At 38.2% G+C, this 6187-nt stretch overlaps 1 protein-coding gene across 4 annotated transcripts in view; it reads left to right on the top strand.

Moving 5' to 3' along the window:
• Window positions 1-4027: 4027 nt before the first annotated feature.
• Window positions 4028-6187, top strand: part of LOC111862331 — a 58500-nt gene continuing 56340 nt past the window's right edge. For all 4 annotated transcript variants that reach the window (XM_023847629.2, XM_023847630.2, XM_023847627.2 and 1 more), the window contains exon 1: window positions 4028-4250. The gene's annotated coding sequence lies outside the window, so the exon portion shown is untranslated. The remainder of the gene's footprint in view (window positions 4251-6187) is intronic.

Raw genomic sequence — 6187 nt, 5'->3', positions numbered from 1 at the left:
ATTTTACTATATATTTTTAACACATTAATTTGCAGAATCTTCAATAAAAGTACTGGCTCGTGGATGAGTTTGGGCATAACTCATATGTATATTCTTTTTTGCTGTTGTTCACTTAGGTATCATTTAATTCCTCTATTATGGTTTTACACAAGTCTGTCTGGTAATTACTACATGTAAAAATAAATATTTAGGACCGTGCATGCTCTTTTACTAGCAGTGTGTGCACACACTTCCACTAGTGGAGTTTAAATGCCCGACTGGCCAAAACGGGGTACTTTGGCCACGATGACCATACTCATCACTGGCCCGATCAGGGCATTTCAGATGTTAAAGGTTAAGCTGATGTACTTTCTCGTTGTATTCCATTGGTTCCTCAGTATCTGACAAATGCAAAATAATCTGATCGATGGTTGATCTGTTATGTCAAAACCCATACCGATGATCCCCAATAATTTCATCTATACATATACAGACTTAACTTTGAGGGAGTTATATTGGAAAGCATTCTGTAGAAAGTCGACAACAGCAGTAGCCCATGATTGTGGTATTCAGGCTGTCAACACACAAAAAAAAGAAACAATAAACCACTCTAATTGCTTACATTGGTTTTATTTAATAACTGATATGTCTTTCGGTCCATATATAGGCCATCTTTGGGCAGTTTCATTAAATGTCTCACATTATTGAAGTATCCTAATATAGATCAATATTACTGTTAATCATTATGATCATAAGAAATAATAATAACAGAGGAGGTACGCGGTAGTATAGTTTGTTGATGGGCTATGCTACAAGCCGGAAGGTCGTGGGTTCAAGTCCTGATGAGGTCATTGGATTTTTTTCAATTGATCTAATCCTTCCAGCCGCACTATGGCTCTGGGGCTCATTCAGCCTCTAACAGAAATGAGTACCAGGAATTAATTAAATAATTTTCCTGGGGAGCAAAGCGCGACTGGTGCGTAAGGCTGACAACCTTACCGCCATCTTTGAGCCGATTGTCTAGATAATGTGGGACTCTCAATGTCTCACAACCCTATGGGCCTTTACGGCCTGGTACAGGGATATATTTACTTTACTTACATTATAATCATAATACATGCAATTATTTCTAAAATGAAAAATAAATTTAAATTCCTTAAATGCTTGCTGGCTTCATGTCTTTTACTGTTCAGATTATCCCCACATATTTCACTTGAATTTTGTAACCACTGCAACTTGGCTTCTTTCCTTTGTTATAATAATTTTGAGCATCCTTCGTCGAACCATGGCTTATGCTTCTTCAGTTCATAATAACCTAGTCTCTCTTTGGCAGAAATTTTTATATTCTCTCCAACAGTTCCCCAAGCTTTATTAATATTCACCTCATTGTCTAAATTTTCCAAAAATGTAAACCTATTAGAGAGTTCAACATGATACTGCTCTTCAGCCTCTACCTCGTTCAGTTTCCTGAGATTGAACTTTTCCATATTAAATTTGTCCATTGTTTATTTACTTACTGCCAGTCTTTCCCTGAATTTTGCCACCAGTGGTCAGTATCACAATCTGCTGCCCTGAGGGATCAGACATCACATACACTTGAATATCGTTTCCTCACTTATCAAAATGTGGTCAGTTTTATTGTGTCTCTCCAGCAGATGTCCTAGTAAATTTATGGATGTTATATTGTGGAAACTTTGTACTTTTGACAGATTTTTTGATATGGCAAAGTTTACTACACTAACTTCATTGCCATTGAGAATTTTGTGTAAACTCTCATTCCCAGTTGTTGGTTTGAAAATGTCATCCCTACTTACTTGGGCACTGGAATCTCCTAATAAAATTTTTATATGTATTTAGGGACTGTACCAAATGCATGTTCTAATTCCTCATAGATACTGTCCTTCACATCATCAATTTTATCCTCTGTTGGTGCATGAACGTTTGAAACAATGACATCACACCAGCAGCCTCTTAATATTATGAATGGCATCCTGTCATTAACAGACTCTACCCTCTGAACTGCTGATATGATTCTCCTATGCACGAAAAATCTGTGCCTGATTTATGATTCTCATTCCACTTTCCATTGAATAGTGTATATTTGCCTGCTGGTTTGGTGCCACCTCTGTCCCATCTGACCTGTACTCCCATTAAATTTAACTTATATCTCTCATGGCTCATGTTAATGGCTAAGGAAGAAACTGTGCTACAGGGCATGATTGATAGACTAATTGAAATTGGAAGGTGCTATGGCATGGAAATGAATGTGGAGAAAACAAAAGTAATGAAAATTTCGAGACAACCAACCCCAGTCACAATAAAGATAGACCAAAAACAAGTGGAGAATGTGAAATGTTTTAAATATTTGGGTAGCTTGTTAACAGATGATGGAAGGTGTACTTGTGAAATTAAATCCAGGATTGCCATGGCAAAAGCTGCATTTAGCAAGAAGAAGAATCTTTTTACCAGCAAATTGGACTTAAATTTGAGGAAGAAACTAGTGAAATGCTACATTTGGAGCATAGCTCTGTATGGGGCTGAAACATGGACACTTAGGGCAGTAGATCAGAAACATCTGGAAAGTTTCGAAATGTGGTGTTGGAGAAGAATGGAGAAGATCAGTTGGACCGATTATGTGAGAAATGAAGAAGTGTTAATTAGAGTCAGTGAGCAGAGGAATATCCTACATGAAATAAGAAAACGGAAGGCTAATTGGATTGGTCATGTTTTACGCAGAAACTGCCTTCTAAAAGAAGCTATCGAAGGAAAGATAGATGGGCGGATAGAAGTGACAAGAAGACGAGGAAGAAGACGTAAGAAGATGCTGGATGACCTTGGGGACAGAAGAGGATACTGTCATTTGAAGGAGAAAGCTCTAGATCGCATTAAGTGGAGGAATTGTTTTGAAAGAGACTGTGGACCTGTCGTCTTGACAGATTACTGATGATGATCTCTCATGCCACCGTCATGTGATAACCTGCTGTATAGAAACTTCTTACATTCCATATATCAAATCTCAAGTTCAATTTCTTTAGCTTATGTCGTTAATCCAAATAATCTGACCAGGTCTGAGACCCTTTGTGACGAAGTTCAACCCCTAAGTTGAAGGACCGCCACTTGTCTGTCCGCAACTGCCAATTCAATATAATACCCATTTTAAAAAAATTGCGCCGGCCAGTACCAATGACATTAAGATGCTAAAGGTCCTAAGCTCGGTTTGCATGTTTGTTTTTTCTATTTAAGGACGCGTCCAATCACTCGAACTATATTGCGTCGAATGACTGAATGAGAGCTGACCCGGGCGTGGGAAGATGTAGTCGGGGACTAATTTCAGGCACTGTTCCGGTATTTGCCTGGCTTTAGTTAGCGGTATGAATATATGCAATAACTGGTTTATTTTATAGAGGGTGTACAGAGTAGTATATCAGCATTCACTCCATCTAATGACCAGACAACATGGGCAAATTTAATTGTTTTGCACTTTTCAGCTGCAGCAGCAAGAGACACTGGTGTTAAAATCTTTGCTTCTCATATTCATCAAAATTGCAGTATAAACCGCTATACACTGATATAGACACTAGTCGGAAAATTGTACCGGATATGACGTTTAAACATTCCTGTCAAATCCATGTTTCTGTGTCAGTCCGAAGGTCGGTAGTTTTTTTTTAAATGACAACAAAGTGGCATTTTACATTAAATTGTGTTACCGTTATTACTCATCGTATGATAATTTCATATTCGTGTAATTGTTTATGTATCATCTCTAATTAATATAGAAGAGGAATGATTTTAAACAAATTGTAATTATGAATGATTTGAGGCGGGAATATTTACATTTTGTCTACCAGGCTATTAGTGAGGGATAGTGAAATTATACAATGGCCACATGAAAGGGGTGTTATGTGAGTGACGTATGAATGAGAACTGTAACTTGCAGTATAATAAACTTGTCCATATCGGTCGGACTATTTATTTTTTACTAACGTAGTACGCTGATGTAGTTTTCCCGGGTGAATACGGGAGCTGCCATTGGTTCGTGTGAGGGTCATGTGTGATGCTGAAGCAGCCATCTTGTCTTAATGCAGTTGGAGTTTACTAGTTCGGCAGTTTTACTGAAATTGTCGCGTGATTTATGAAGTTTTTGAAGTACCAACGTTGTCAGGTATTCAAGTACAGTTAGAATATTCTTGTCGCCCATTTGTGGAGAATTTCCTGCAGTAGAAACTGTTTACGAGCTGAATACAGCGTCGTAGTATTTGCGCCAAATATATGTAAGTAGGAACAAGTTAACATGATTTAAATTAATTTTATTACAGTGTATTATATTTATCGTGCTGAGTAAAGCCATCAGTTAGTAACATTTTTAAAATACAAAAGAATTTAGATAATTTGCTCTCCATTATTATGACAAAGACACTGTTTGGGAAGTACCGGGCTTTGTTAAACTGGGTGCTAACAATTTTGTTTTCTTTTTTTAATAGTTAATTTTTCGTATTTAGTATTTTCTGCGTTACAGGGTATTGACATAATTAGGAGAAGATCGAAGTGGAATGAAATGTTCAGTTTTTAATAGTTAACCTCAGTTTGGAGAGCCTGACATCTTGGCTATTTTATTATTGTTCAGTAGTAGGAGGAGGAGGTGGAGGTGTAGTAGTAGTGGAAGTAGAGTGTATTGTTTAATTTTATATCAAGTAAAGTAAAGTAAAGTAAAATTATCCCCTTAACAGGCCGTGGAGGCCCATAGGGTTGTGAGATGTTGAGGCTCCCACATTTTGTAGACAGTCAGCTCACAGATGGCGGCAAGGTTGTCAGCCTTACGCTTCGGCCTCCCTTTACCCCCAGGAATATTTATGGTACTCATATTTGTTAGAGGATGAGTCGATCTCAGGGCCATAGGGTGGCTGGAAATGTTAGGTTAATTGAAAAAAATCCACTTCATCGGGATTCGATCCCGTGATCTTCCAGCTTGTAGCATAGTGCCTCAACCAACTACGCTACCGTGTGTCCCGTTTAATTTTATATATCATTTATATTACTTATTCATAGCTGTCTGAGCATAAATTTGGATCCATGGAATTTCCAAGTTGCTGTTACATGTAATTGTCTTGTAGCTGTCTCTTTGGTCATCCCTATAGGATCAGGAATGTGGTACAGTCTTTTATTTATAGGAACACTGAAATAAATATACAGTGTTTTATTATGAAAATTAGGAACATTTGAATGAATCAGTTGTGAATTTTGTTGCACATTTCTAAAACATTAATGTAATGCTCTGTATACTGTGATTGTTGATATAATTCAAAGAAAAATGTCATAACAGTGCTTGTTATGATGTTTTGAAAGTTATATTTGATACATGTAGTGTTGAGGGAATACATTATTTGTGTTTAATTATTTCATTCCCTTCCATACCCTTAAAGGTGTATGGTATTAGCATGTGTACATCTGACAGTGCCATTAAATTAATGTCCTATTTTTACTTATTTTTGAACATAGCAGTTAATACAGTAAAGAGGAGATACAGTTGTGTGCATTTTGAAAAGTTGGTTACATCATGACTGCTCCATCAGAGCTGTATGTGTGGCCAGAGAAACTTGTCCCCTGGTAGAACTGCAGATGTCATTGTTATAGGCTTTTTTTTTTATTGAGGGAGTGGGTTTCCCCATGCACCGTGACTGATAGTCTATTGTACATCCCCCTTTTAATTTCTACCGTTTCCATCCCCTCCCGATACTGGTGCTCGCTATCCGCCCCTTTCTGCCAGCAAGGTTTGTACCCTCTACTTGGCAGGGGTATCTAATAATTAGTCCCTTTCTGTCAGCGAGGTCATCCCTCCTCTGGCAGTGGTACCTAATACTTCCCCATCTATCGGAGGCATTGGAAACTATTTGGGCGGCAAACTTTTTGGCCTAATTTAGCTCAGAGGCTTTCTAGAGTCATGAGGTTCTTTTACGTGCCGTAAATCTACGACACGGGACCCACAGCTTAAAGTCCCTCCCGGAGGACTTGTTCCCTGAATTTTTCCGCCCTTAAAAATTCCACGACCTCCGCTGGGTTTGAACCCGCGTACCTTGAGTCGTGAGGTGGGAATGTTACCCCTAGACTACGGAGGCCGCTTTGTTATAGGCTTAGTATGTGTTTTAGCATCCTGTTGCAGTGATTAATCATTTGAGTGGAGGGGATGTCATTTGTAGGTGGTGTTTATAGG

Source organism: Cryptotermes secundus, unplaced genomic scaffold, assembly GCF_002891405.2.
Source record: "Cryptotermes secundus unplaced genomic scaffold, Csec_1.0 scaffold408, whole genome shotgun sequence".
In the NCBI taxonomy this organism is placed as follows: Eukaryota; Metazoa; Arthropoda; class Insecta; order Blattodea; family Kalotermitidae; genus Cryptotermes; species Cryptotermes secundus.
This window is presented reverse-complemented; position numbering and strand designations above follow the sequence as displayed.